The sequence below is a fragment of the Odocoileus virginianus genome, chromosome 17, assembly GCF_023699985.2.
Source record: "Odocoileus virginianus isolate 20LAN1187 ecotype Illinois chromosome 17, Ovbor_1.2, whole genome shotgun sequence".
Classification (NCBI taxonomy): domain Eukaryota; kingdom Metazoa; phylum Chordata; class Mammalia; order Artiodactyla; family Cervidae; genus Odocoileus; species Odocoileus virginianus.
In genome coordinates, this window is record NC_069690.1 from 1,126,087 (window position 1) to 1,141,334 (window position 15,248).

The following is a 15,248-nucleotide window of genomic DNA, read 5'->3' on the forward strand; positions in this document are numbered from 1 at the left end:
CAGATTTCCAGGGGCATTCCTTTATCAACTCCAGGTTTGATCTGAGTTCCTGCTTCTACTTGCCACCCTATGTCTTTCTTCACAGAAGTTCACATATACATTTCAGTTCTTTTCCTTATTACATACACAGGGACACATAATTCACAAAGAAATTGGTATAGGCATTTGTGTGTATTCTTGCCTCTACTGACAGTTGGGGAATAACGAGAGGTTTAAACCATAAAAACAGGGAAGTCCCTGGCCCTCCAGTGATTAGGACTGCGCTCTAACTGCTGACGGCCCAGGTGCAGTCCTTGGTCAGGGAACTAAGATACCACAAGCACGTGGCACAGTAAAAAACAAACGAACAAATATTTTTACTGATTTTTAGACCCTCAGCATTTTCAAATGCTTTATCCACCTTAGTACGAGAGAAGAACAAACCCAGCTCCATGTTGGATATATTCCTTAAACTCTAACTTTTGTGCTCAGTTGCCTGTGTTTAGTTATGCTGGATCTGTACCTTGGCAAAATAATGTTGCCTATTGTCTGAAATATACAAAATAGCCTATTATCAAGGCTCTGTATCAAAGAATTGATCTTTTAAGAAAAGAGACTTTATTCATATAGAGATAAAAAGTTGCAGAACAGAGAAAAAACATGTGTCTATTGAAGGTTTACAGAAACACCATGACCAGACCTACACAAACAGCTGTAAGAACAAAAGATCATCACATCTCCTCTGGGATTTTGCCGATACCATGAAGTTTGCATGAACAAGTCAGACACCCTTCACTTTCAGGTTTGTTAAAAAAAGAAAGAAAGAAAGAAAGAAAGAAAGAAAGAAAGAAAGAAAGAAAGAAAGAAGAAAGAAAGAAACCCTGAATACTAAATCAGGTAAAATGGGTCTTAGAGCCACTCGTCCATCACCTTCTCAGTCTGCTGGTTTTCCAAATAAAGTTGCTTTTCCTTACCCCAATACTTTGTCTCTCAGTTTATTGACTTGGCCTGTTGTAAGCAGTACAAGCTTGGATTTTTTAACATTTTAACAATCCTGATTCTGTTTCCTGACATCTATACAGCCCACCTATTCTTCTCTCTTGCCTTCTTTCATCCAGTTCCATTTTTCTCAGACATAGAAGTAAATACTTCCTGTATTTTTATACAGAGCAAATTAGTTCTTTCAAGTCCTTTCATACCAACTTAGTTTTTGACTTATTTGTAAACCTAAGCTTTAAAAATTACTCTAGTGTAATGACATTTTTAGACAATGTCATTCTCTATTACTCATCTGTGTGAATGGAGATTTTATTTTACAATTTAATTATACTTCTCAATATTCATACAAATCACAAAAGTGTTACATTTCATAAGAAATAGTGGGCAGTTAAATAATTCATACTCAATAATAGTCTACCATGATAAAATCATTGAAATGAAAAAGAGATTTTCATCATATGTCTAGAAGTTATTTATGTTTGGAGTAAATCTAAGCTATTTTATTATACTTAAGAACTCATAGCAGTGTTGATCATCTGGTGGTACTGAGTCAAGTTTTAGGGGAAAGTTTGGGTAAGTAACTAGCATATTTTAAATTCAAGAAAATTGACTAAGTTCTGTACACTATTATGCTTGCCTTTTTTCTTCATTAATTGGTTTTATGAAAAGAAGATAAATTAGAAAAGAAGTCAAATCATTTAAGCATATATTCATAAAAATAATAATTAGAAAAAAAAACAAACAGAATCAATATTCTTCAAGTTAACATTGAAACAATGTTAAGTGGAAATTGTTTTCATTTTTCCTTTTACCACATTTACTTATTTGATTTAGAAAAGGAAGAGGAACCAGAGATAAAATTGCCAACATCTGTTGGATCATAGAAAAAGCAATGGAATTCCAGAAAAAGTTCTCTTTCATTGACTCTGCTAAAGCCCTTGACTGTGTGGATCACAACAACTTGTGGATAATTCTCAAAGAGTTTGGAATATCAGTCCACCTTATTTGCCTCCTGAGAAACCTGTATGCATGTCAGGAAGCAATAGTTAAAACAAGACATATAACAACGGACCGGTTCCAACTTGGGAAAGGAATATGTTAAGGCTGTATATTGTTACCCTACTTATTTAATGTATATGCAGAGTATGCCATGTGAAATGCTTGGCTGGTTGAAGTACAAACTAGTATCAAGATTACCAGGAAAAATATTCATAACCTCAGACATGCAGATGACACCACCCTAATGGCAGAAAGTGAAGAGGACATAAAGAGCCTCTTGATGAAGGTGGAAGAGTAGAGTGAAGAAACTGGCTTTAAATTCAACATTCAAAACACTAAGATCATGGCATCTGGTCTCATCACTTCATGGCAAATAGATGGGGAAAAATGGAAACAGTGACAGATTTTATTTTCTTGGGCTCCAAAATCACTGCAGACAGTGATTGCAACCATAAAATTAAAAGACACTTTCTCCTTGGGAGAAAAGCTATGACCAATCTGGACCAATTAAAAAGCAGAGACATCATTATGCTGACAAAGACCTGTATAGCCAAAGCTATGGTTTTTCCAGCAGTTTTGTATGAGTGTGAGAGATGGACCATAAAGAAGGCCAAGAGCTGAAGAACTGATGCTTTTGAACTGTATGTGTCAGTCGTTCAGTCGTGTCCGACTCTTTGCAACCCCAGGGACTCTATCTCTCCAGGCTCCTCTTTCCATGGGATTTTCCAGGCAAGAATGCTGGAGTGGGTTGCCATTATCTTCTCCAGGGGATCTTCCCAACCCAGGGATCAAACCAGGGTCTCCTTCATTGCAGGCAGATCTTTACCCTCTGAGCCACCAGGGAAGCCCTAGAACTGTGGTGATGAAGAAAACTCTTGAGAGTCCTTTGGACTCCAAAGAGATCAAACCAGTCAATCCAAAGGAAACCAACACTTAATATTCATTGGAAGCACTGATGCTGCAGCTGAAGCTCCAATACTTTGGCCACCTGATGGGAAGTACCGACTCATTGGAAAAGACCCTGATGCTGGGAAAGATTGAGGGCAGGAGGAGAAGGGGATGACAGAGGATGAGATGGTTGGATGGCATCACTGACTCAATTGACATGAGTTTGAGCAAACTCTGGGAGATGGTGAAAAATAGGGAAACCTGGCATGCTGCAGTCCATGGGGTCACAAAGAGTCTTACATGACTGAATGACTGAACAGCAGCAATAACAACAGGTTATTGGAAAAATAAATACACATATCTGGGGGGAAATGAATGCATACATATCTATTCTCTAAACTATCTTACAACAGCTAGAGTCAAAATTCAACTGAGTTACAGAATAACAAGACTATTAGTCCCCCCCCCCCAAATTTTCTCTGTCATAGAAATTCTTGCATCGAAAGTAGTTTTCATATTCAGTTGTTCCAAAAGTAGCACAACTTTTAATTTTGGCAGCATTGTCAAATATGTCTGTGACTAGGATTGTTGTCTATATTGAGTGATCCTTACACCATTTCCAATGGTTCATCACATCTGAAGACTTCCTTGTGACATGAACTGATGTTTCTCTAGAGAAGAATTTATTTCGCCACCTGATGTGAAGAGCTGACTCATTTGAAAAGACTGATGCTGGGAAAAATTGAGGGCAGGAGGAGAAAGAGATGACAGAGGATGAGAGGGCTGGATGGCATCACCAACTCGATGGACACAGGTTTGGGTGGACTCTGGGAGTTGGTGATGTACAGGGAAGCCTGGCATGCTGCAGTTCATGGGGTCGCAAAGAGTCAGACATGACTGAGCGACTGAACTGAACTGAACTGAAAACATCAGCAGCAATTATATATCTCCATAGACATAAAAATTCAGAGTCCACAGCCTCAGATGTGAAGAAGAGAAACTGGAAAGGAAATGCTTTCACTAATGGTTTTATGTCTTTACTTATAATGGTGATAGTTGGGTCCCCTTCACCACAAGTAGATTCTAGCCATCAGCACAAACCCCCCAAACTTCGGAATACATTTTTAATTATACTAATATATACATATTTTAAATTGTTTTTTGTCATTTTATTCTCAAAATAAATTGCATGATAACTGTATGATAATTGTCCACAAATAGAAAGTAAATGTAAATTTAATTAATTTTCCCATTGATGTAAAAGTCTAGTATCTTTACAACAAGTTCTTTGACTTTTCTTTTATAGTTTAATTTCTCAGACTATAATTGTTACTTGCAAACTCTTGACATCATTGGTGCTTTCACTGGTTAGGCAGGTGACAGCCAAAGCATGAGCTAGATCATGTAAACATGTATATCCATCTTAATGTCATTTTGGCACACCTTATAAGTTGTCTGTTTTGCTAACCCTTGACTGGCAGACCATTCATTTTCATCTATGAATGCAGAAACATCTGATTTTTCATGTCGCACTTTTTTTTTTTTTTGCCTCCTTTTCAGTCTTTTATTCAGTTCAATCACTTAGGCAATGATATAGTATCATGCATCACATAATCATATGATCTAGCTTCAATTGGTGTTACAGTTTGGATGTCTAAAAAGATTCTGAGATTCAGATTCATGAAGAGGATGCATATTAGGGAATGTTCTGAGGGTGTGGCATTTGGGAGGAAAAGAGCAGGATTGAGCAGAAGAAGCTGTGATGCTGTTCTAGTGAAAGGCCCAACTGACCCTATGGTGGGGCTCTGGAGTATGGGATGATTCCTGAAAGTTATCCCAAGTTGAGGCACACGCCCAAGTCATTCATTTATATAAATTTAGATGGATATATTTTGCATATGGGTTTTCCTGAAAGGAGGTTTACTCAACCAGGAGGTTTTCTTCAATTGGGGCAGTCCTCAAGGGTGGATGGCAGCTGAGGGTCATCTGGCTGCACTCACAGCAACTGGGAAAAAACAAAATTTTTATTCCTAAAGATGTGAGTTCCATACCGCAGTACCTGTCACATAATTTAATGCTCACCCAATTTATATGCTTTCTTTAGCTCAATGGATTACAAACTTTTATTTTATTTTTTTTAAAGTAGTACTTTTTTTCCAATCCATTTGGTACACCAAATATTCCTATATAAAATATACAGAAGCAATTGCTTTCCCAGAAATGATTCCTAAGATACTTCCATAGTTACTTAGACATTCAGGGCTCCTTGGAACACTCTTGAAAGACTACTAGATGAATAGTTGTAAAACTTGGCTGATCATTAGCTGAAAGCTTTTATTTTTTTTAAAGAGGGAAACCATACACATAGATTCTTGGGTTTTATACTATGCGATTTGGGTTAATTAGGTCTATGATTGGACATTAGTATATAAAACATACACACACACACACACACACACACACACACATATGATCCATGTGATTCTTGTAGATTTGTATTCTAGATAATATTAAGCAAACAAACAAACAAAAGCAGATTTTCTTATTAGTAGGAAAAGCTGTGTAGATATGAATCACTGTTCCCCAAAGCTGAAAACATCCCGGGCATATATATTGGGAAGTGAGTAGGGTTAGGAGCCCTGCTATGCTATAATTTTCTTCCGTTCTTTGTCATCTGTGTTTCCATTAGTTACATATCATTAAAGTTTATAGCTTTGTGCTATTTCTCAAAAATACCTTGGTTACAGTTTTCCCAGTTGCTGATATTATTGGTTAGGTGTTGTGAAAAGAAAGTTCTGAGATGCTTTAAGCTACCGTCTTCACATTAACTTTTCTTACATGTACATCTCCAAATATATTTTACAAAGCCAAATTTTCTCCAAAGAGACATTCTCCACCGGCAGTTTATGAATGGTCCTGCTACTCTACATTAGTACTTGTTTGTTTTATTTTTCAGTGTATTTATTAAGTAAATATTTGTTGATTACCTGTCAGGGGGAATTTGCCCCTGGTTTGTGTGGAAGAGGATCTGGGAGGTCTGCTTGGAGTTTCCCGGAATAGGTTTCCCTTCAATATCAAATTTAGATTTACACTCTTTGGCCCAATGCATTTCTCTACAGCAGCGAGGGCAGATTTTTGGATATTTTGTTTTGTTTTGTTTTCCTTCTCTATACACATTTAAAAGGAGGTTTCTCTTAAAATACTGTGTTGCCCTAATGACACCAGGTTTCACTTGAAGTTTGCTATTCTCAAACCCTGAGTTAACCAATGCATTTTTCTTATGGAAATGTTTGTCTTAAGATATGTTAATGAGCTATGTATTTATCTTAGATTCTTTCTTCAAGTCGGTTCTGCCTAATACTCAGAACCGATTTGACAAACACGGTGTGTTTTACTCATACAAATGTTCTCTTAGGCTATGTTAATGAAACTGTATTTGCTTGGAAACCTGCCTTTCTTCAAGATTCATGTCAATCATTTTGTGGCCCTGGACAACTCACCTGGTGCAAGGTTATCTCAAAATGCATGTTGTGGTTAAGGGGCCTGGTGTTATTCTCTCCAGTTTTGAGACATTTCCTTTCTCTAATTAGTAGACTGCTGGTAGTTATATGACACCTGACTAAAGACTAGCAGGGGGGTACTCTTTCTGCCCTCTTCTGATGCCTATCTCAGAAGCTTTCTCTATCTCATTTATACTTTAATGAAACTTTATCACAAATAAATCTCAATTTGAGAACACGTTACAAACTTCTACCGATTTCCAATTAACTTTTCTAAACTATTTTAGAGAAATTTCATTTCATTATCCTTTTGGTAAGCTGTGGAATTTCTTCAAAAACACTGAATTTATTATTTCTCATATTTCTTTTATATAGATAGACTAAAAACGCCAAAGCTTCATTCTGGTCTCTTAAAAAATTTAAAGTCTTTTACACTAAATTCCATTCTGCTCAACAAAATGAATTATATGCTCTTATTCAAGTTATTTGCCTACATCCTTACCCCCATTAATATAGTCTCTGATTCTATATATTCAGTTTTTGTATTAAAAAATGTAGAAACTTCCACCATAAACTCCTGGTTCTATTTAAATATACAATGGTCCTGCCTATATTTCTAGACACTTTAAACAATTTTTACAATCTTTTTTTATTAAACATATTACAGGTATTCCTTATAATCCACAGACATGACATAGTCGAATGAACACATCACACCCTAAAGTTACAAATAAAAAAATTAAAGAAGGGGAAATACACAGGTACGCTACTGTCTTCCTTATCTAAAGCAGACTTTACTAGATTCTAACATAAGGTATTTTCTAAACCTATAACTATTGTTAATGTTATAGCCATGCTTTCCAGGAAACAAACTCACTCAGAAGGACAATGTAGATAGTGGAGTGCAGTTTACTACACTGGCGGGCCCAAGGCAGAGTCTCCTCTTAGCCAAGGACTCTGACCAGCATTTGTGAAAATCTTTTATACCCTATGTGTACGTGTCCAAACCCACCAGCCCAAATCCCTTGAGGCTTACAAAGGAAGGGTAAATACAATAGCCCCATCATTCACGTGTTTTGTGTTCAAACAGTTAATAATCAATAAGCCTGTGGTTACATTCCAGAGGCAGGGGTGGTTAGTGTCTATTTTCTCTTAGGCAATGAGTAACCTGGATGTGATCTCCAAGATTCCCCTGCCCAGAGGGGGTCTTATCCTTCCATTGTCATTCCCACAGGCGCTAAGCACAGAGTTCAGAGTCCACTGGAGAGGTGGCCTCCCACGACCAGCACGGACATGCCTGAGATGGAGTCCAGGCCCTATGAATTCCTTCTTCATTAATACAGCTTCATTTGTTTTAATTTTTTTTTTAACTTGCCACAAGGAGATATCTTGATAAGAGCAGAAAGACATTTCGAGGAACTGATGGACACTTCTCTTCCTCTGCCCATTTGGTACCAAGACGGGTTCAATAAAAAATAGAAATCTGGGAAATTAACCTTACAGAGAAAGGGATCTGCTTGTATTTCCCCAGATGGATCCAACAAAATTTTCCTCAGAAAATTTAACCCATAGAAGCCCCTGGCATTCAAAATGGAGACGAAACAACAAAAACCCCAGGAGAAAGAAATTCCAATATGGGCCGTGACGGCTCTAAAACTCTCCAGAAAGCACCACCCTCAGCGACATCAACCTATGATCTCCCCACTTGGGGACAAATAAAAACCCTTACTAATCAAGATTAAAAAATCTGGTTTCTCAATAGGAAATGCCTCAGAGTCCTGAAAACCTTCCAATCGCTATGCTGACCTGCACGATCCCAACTCGAGCTGGATTAACAAATCAGGCTTAACTGGGTTTACTTACCCAACTCCCCTTTATTACAGGTCATAAAAAGGAGGGAGAAGAGACCGATCGTATCAACCAATGACTCCACCCATATGCCCCACCCTGGAACCCTCACACCCTGGGGAAAAAGGAAAACTAATTAACATTTCTTTAGGCTATGAAGTCCTTCCCTTGCCTGGGCCCAGGGAAAATTATGCATAAATGTTGGCCGACAAACTTGGGCTTTCGTGCTGCCTCCAAAAGAAGACTTTTGGACATTGCTGCCCTTTCTCTGTCTGTGAACCATGTTTACTACTGAAACTTTAGGGAAAGAACTAGGGAAAGAACAAAAAGCATTATATATTATGCTGCTTAAGTGGCACTACATTGAAACATTACCATGACAAAGGACTTCTTGGCTGGCTTGAGGGTGGAATGGCATCCCCTCCTCCTCTTCGAATTGTCCTCGTTAAACAGAGTGGGCCTAAACAATGGGACATACAGAAACTTGCTGCCAGCACCAAAGAACTTGGGACTTAGACCGGACATTTCACAGGGACCAGTTTTGGTCATAGTAACTATTTCTTTCACTAAAATCGGTCATATTTTATACAGGCCTGTGTCCCACTTACAATTCAATCTGCAACTTGTATTAATTGCCAATTTTGTGTTACTCCTGTTCATTTCAATCATACTACCTACAACTGCGAACAAATCAAATTTCCTTTACATGATAATGACTCTCTGAATGTACGATTACTGCAAAAGAAAACCTTTGAAACTTTTCCTAAACATCTGCCCTCTTCCACTAATTTGGAAACTTCAACTGAACGAATTATCTGGGCTAGACCCATGAAGATAGTTTCAAAGTATTACCCACAGCATTTGGTCTGAAACTGTAACTTTGGTGATTGTCTTGATAATTATATTTGTTGTTTATCATCGCCTTTCTATAATGTTGTTTAATACTAACCAAATTCATTTGGTCAGGACCTTTTTTACAAATATAAAATAGGTGAAATTGTCAGGAAACATTTAACAGGAGGCTTCCTGTGTGCTATTTTGGAGCTGTTAAGAATTCTTTGGCCCTCAGGAATTAAGAGGAGAGGCACACCTTTCCCTGGGCTGAGGAATTCAGGCATTTCCTTTGATAGTTTCTCATTATGGTGATAAGTACCCTATTCTCTCTTTAATAGGGATCGCCTTGTGTTTTATAAGTCTGGAATTTTAATTTTTATCTTTGCTGAGAATAACTACCTTGTAAGACAGTATACATGCCCACACAATGTTGATTAAAACACCTTTGCTCCATCAGAGCTTGGGCCCCCATGTCTGTCTTTCTGTCTTTCTTTCTGTCTTTCTCTCTCTCTCTCTCTCTCTCTCCCTCCCTCCCTCCTTTTCTATTTCTGGCTGATTCCCTGGAGCGCGAAAGCCGGCTGTGTAACCCAGGGAGTATTAGCCTCTTTCCTTCTTTCAGTCTCTCATTGTCGACTCCGGACCACCAGGTTCCGGTCCAGTAAAGGACCAACAGATTACCCACCATGTGCTAAACACCATTCTTGGTATTTGGAATAAATCAGTGGAAAAACAATACATTTTAGTAAACTGACAAACAGTGCACATAAATAAGTAAATTTTATTGAATGTTGCAAGGTGTTAAGTGCTGTGGAATAAAGAAAAAGGACAACAGAATAAGAGGGATCAAGGGTATCAGGAAAAGAGGGATTGAGGTGGTAATTTTAAATACAGAGTTTCAGCTCAGTTTATTGAGAAGGTGAATAAGTTTCAAAGAGCATGAGGGAATTAACTCTGTGGTTATCTGGGGGAAGTCTTTTTGAGCTACAGATGGGTTTCTCAATCATGACATTATTGGCATTTTTGGTTGAAGTGTGTGTGTGTGTGTGTGTGTGTGTGTGTGTGTGTGTGTGTAGGTCCTATTCTGTGCAGAATGTTCATCAGCATTTCTTATTTCTACCAACTAGATATCAGTTGTATCAACCCTCCAGTTGTTACAACCAAAAATGATCCAAACATCACCGACTGTTCCAACAGAGGCCAAAATCACCCTGATTAAAAACCACTGGTTATACACTATGTAAACAGTTTGACTTTTTCTGTATGGATCCCAAACGTTTCAGTTACTTAGAATCCATTTTCTTTTTGAATTGTAAAATGCTACATTAGTCATTAAGAAAGTTCTCATATTTGTGAGAGTTACAGTCCTACTATCTATGATGTTTCAAAGATCTATTTCTGAATAAACATTATCTTAATTATTATAACAGTATACACATTGTTCTCTAGTAGGGTAAATATTTTAACATCATTATTGACTAGTTACACTCTTCCATATGTCTTTCAGACCAGTTAGTCACAAGCTATAAAAATAGTGTTGGAATTATGAAGGAAAGTCATTAAACTTATTGATTAATTTAGAGGAATTTGACAACTTTATGAAACTGATTCTTGCCATCCATAACCAAAAGTATGGATGGTATTTATTATAGGGCTTTTTATTATAGGGCTCTATTTATTTAAGGCTTTTTTTTTTTCCTGTTCTACAATAAAATATATTATTTATTTTCCCCAAATAAGTCTTAGACGTTTTTGGATAGATTTATTTCTGGTTATGCAATAGGCTCTGTTGCTAATAAGAAGAATGCTTTTAAAAGCATTTTTTAATATTTTATTTTTTAAACTTTTTATTATAGAAATATATAAAAATATATTTATTATAGCTGATTAACAATGGTATGATAATTTCAGGTGGACAGCAAAAGGACTCATCCATACATGTGCCCATTTTACCCCAAACTCCCTTCCCATACAGGTTGCCATATAACCTTGATCAGAGTTCCCTGTGCTACAAAGTAGAAATTTGTTGGTTGTCCTTTTTAAATACAGCAGTGTGTACATGTCAATCCCAAACTCCCTAACTATCTCTTTCCTCCATTCTTCTCCGCTAGTGACCATAAATTCTTTCTCTAAGTTTGTGAGTTTGTTTCCATTTTATACATAAGATCTTTTCTACAATTCCTTTTAGATTTCACATATAAGGGATGCCATACAACATTTATCCTTCCCTGTATGACATACTTCACTCACCAAGACAATCTCTAGGTTTATCCTTGTTGCAGCAAATGGCATTATTTCATTCTATTTAATTACTTAATAATTACTGCATTGTGTACCCCATCTTCTTCATCCATTCCTCTGTCAATGGACATTCAAGTTGTTTCCAGGTCTTGGCTATAATAAACAGTGTTGCAATGAACATTGGATATATCCTTTCAGACCATGTTTTCCTCTGGTGATATGCTTAGTAGTGGGGTTGTAGTGTTATATGGTAGCTTTATTTTTAGTTTTTTTTTTTTTTTTTAAGGAATGTCCATGCTGTTCTTGGTGGTTATACTGATTCACACTCCCACCGAGAGCATATGAGAATTCCCTTCTCTCCACATCCCCTCCAACATTTATTATTTGACTACTTTTTGAAGATGGTCATTTTGACTGGTGTTGAGATGATATCCCACTGTAATTTTGATTTGTATTTCTGTAGTAATCAGTGATGTTGAACATTTTTTCACTTGCCTGTTGGCCATCTGTGTGTGTTCTTTGGAGAAATGTCTATTTATAAGGCTTTTGTACGTTATTTGATTGAATTGTTTGCTTTGATGATGTCAGGCCACTTATAAATGTTAGTGGAGGTGATTGAATTCCAGCTGAGCTACTTCAAATCCTAAAAGATGATGCTCTTAAAGTGCTGCACTCAATATGCCAGTAAATTTGGAAAACTCAGGAAAGGGTCAGGGTTCACTCCAATCCCAAAGAAGGGCGATGCCAAAGAATATTCAAACTATGACACAGTTGTACTCCTTTCACATGCTAGCAAGGTAATGCTCAAAATCCTCCAAGCTAGGCTTCAACAGTACATGAACTGAGAATGTCCAGGTGCAGAAGCTGGATTTAGAAAAGGCAGAAGGACCAGGCTCAAATTGCCAACATCCTTTGGGTCATCAAAAAAGTGCAAGAGTTCCAGAAAAGCTTCTACTTCTGCTTCATTGACTATGCTAAAGCCTTTGACTGTGTGAATCACAATAAGCTGTGGAAAATTCTTAAGGAGATGGGAATACCAGACCAGTTTACCCGCCTCCTGAGAAACCTGTATGCAGGTCAAGAAATAGCAGAACCTGACATGCAACAATGGACTTATTCACAATTGGGAAAGGAGTATGTCAAGGTTGTATATTGTCATCCTGCTTATTTAACTTATATGCTGCATGCATCTTGGGAAATGTTGTGCTATATGAAACACAAACTTGAATCAAGATTGCCGAGTGAAATATCCATAACCTCAGATATGCAGATGGCACCACCCTTACGGCAGAAAGTGAAGAGGAACTGAAGAGCCTGTTGATGAAGGTGAAAGAGAAGAGTGAAGAATCTGGCTTAAAATTAATCTTTCAAAACCTAAGACCATGACATCCAGTGTGATCACTTCATGGCAAATAGATGGGGAAACAATAGAAACAGTGACAGACTTTATTTTCTTGGGCTACAAAATTGCTGTGGACCGTGACTGTAGTCATGAAATTAAAAGATGCTTGTTCCTTGGACGAAAAGCTATTACAAACCTATACAAGATAATAAGAAGCAGGGTCATTACTTGGCCTACAAAGGTCCATATGATCAAAGCTATGATTTTTCCAGTAGTCATGTATGGGTGTGAGAGCTGGACCATAAAGAAGGCTGAGTGTCAAAGAATTGGTGCTTTTGAACTGTGGTGTTGGAGAAGACTCTTGAGAGTCACTTGGACCTCAAGGAGCTCAAACTGACAATCCTAAAGGAAATCAACCCTGAATATTCACTGGAAGGACTGATGCTGAAGCTGAAGCTCCAATACTTTGGGCAACTGATGGGAAGAGCTGATTCACTGGAAAAGACTCTTCTGCTAGGAAAGATTGAGGGCAGGAGGAGAAGGGGACAACAGATGATGGGATGGTTGAATGGCATCACTGTCCCAATAGACATGAGTTTGAGCAAGCTCTGGGAGATGGGGAAGGGCAGGGAAGCCTGGTGTGCTGGAGTCCATGGGGTTGCAAAGAGTCAGACAAGACTGAGCAATTCAACTGAACTGAAAGTTGGAGACAAATCCCTTGTTGGACATATCATTTGTAAACATATTCTTCCATTTTTTAGATGGTATTTTCATTTTGTTTGTTGCTTCCTATGCTGTGCAAAAGCTTTTGAATTTAAGCAGGCCCATTTGGTTATTTCTATTACCATTATATTGGGAGACAGACGAAAAAAGATTTCATTGCAATTTATGTCAGAGAATATCCTGCCTATATTGTCCTCTAGGACTTTTATAATGTCTATAATCCATTTTGAGATTATTTTTCTGTATGGTGTTAAAGAATGATGTGATTTCACTTTTTACATGTAACTGTACAATTTTTCCAGCACAAATTGCTGAAGAGACTACTGTTCCAACCTTGTGTAGTCTTACCTCATTCATTGTAGATTCATTGATAATAGGTACATGGAATAATTTCTGGGCTTTCTATCCTATTCCATTAATATATATTTCCATTTTTGAGCTAGTACCTTACTGTTTTGATGACTGTAGCTTTGTTGTTGTTGGTGTTATTGTGTTCAACTCTTTGTGACCCCAGGGACTGTAGCACACTAGGCTCATGTGTCCTCCACTGTCTTGTGTGGTTTGCTCAAATTCATGTCCATTGAGTCAGTGATGCTATCTAACCATCTCATCCTCTGCCACCCCCTTCTCCTATTGCCTTCAATCTTTTCCAGTGAGTTGATTCTTTTTATCAGGGGCCAACGCATTGGAGCTTCAGATTCAGCATCAGTCCTTCCAATGAATATTCAGGGTTGATTTCCTTTAGGATTGACTGGTTTGATCTCCTAGTTGTCCACAAGGCTCTCAAGAGTCTTATCCCGCACCACAATTTGAAATCATCAATGCTTCAAATGCCTAGCTTTCTTTATGATCCAACTTTCATATCTGTTCATGACTACAGGAAAAACATAGCTTTGACTTATGGACCATTGTTGGCAAAGTGATGTCTCTGCTTTTTAATATGCTAAATTTGTCATAGCTTTCCTTCCTAGGAGAAAGTGTCTTTTAATTTCATGGCTGCAGTCACTATCCCCAGTGATTTTGGAGCCCATGAAAATAAAATGTCCCTTCTTTCACTTTCCCCCCTTCTATTTGTCATCATGATGAGATCAGATGTCATGATCTTAGTTTTCTTAATGTTGAGTTTCAAGCCAGCTTTTTCACTTTCTTCTTTTGCCCTCATCAAGAAATTCTTCTGTTCCTCTTCACTTTCTGCCAATAGAATGGTATCATCTGCATATCTGAGATTGTTGATATTTCATCTGGCAATCTTGATTTCAGCTTGTGATTCATCTAGCCCAGTATTTCATAATATATTCTGCATATAAGATAAATAAGTATCTTTGTAGTATAGTCTGATGTTAGGGAACCTGATTCCTCCAGTTCATTTTTCTTTCTCAAGATTGCTTTGGCTATTCAAATTGTTTTCTGACTTCACACAAATTTTAAGATTTTTTTTAAAGATTTTTTTTTTTTATTCTAGCTTTGTGAAAAGTGACATTAGTAATTTGACAGGGATTGCACTGAGTCTGTAAATTGTCCTGAGTAGTATAGTCATTGTGACAATATTGATTCTTTTAATCCATGAACATGGTATATGTTTCCATCTGTTTGTGTTCTCTTCCATTCCTTTCATCAGTCTTATAGTTATCAGAGTACAGGTCTTTCGTATCCTTAGGTGTTTTTATTCCTAGGTATTTTATTCTTGTTGATGTGATGTTAAATAGAATTGTTTCTTGAATTTCTCTTTTTGACTTTTCATTGTTAAATTATAAAAATGCAAGATATTTCTGTGTATTAATTTTGTAATCTGTAACTTTACCAAATTCATTGATGAACTCTGATAGTTATCTGGTAGCATCTTTAAGATCCTCTATGTATAATGTCATCTGCAAACAGTGAAATTTTAGCTTCTTCTT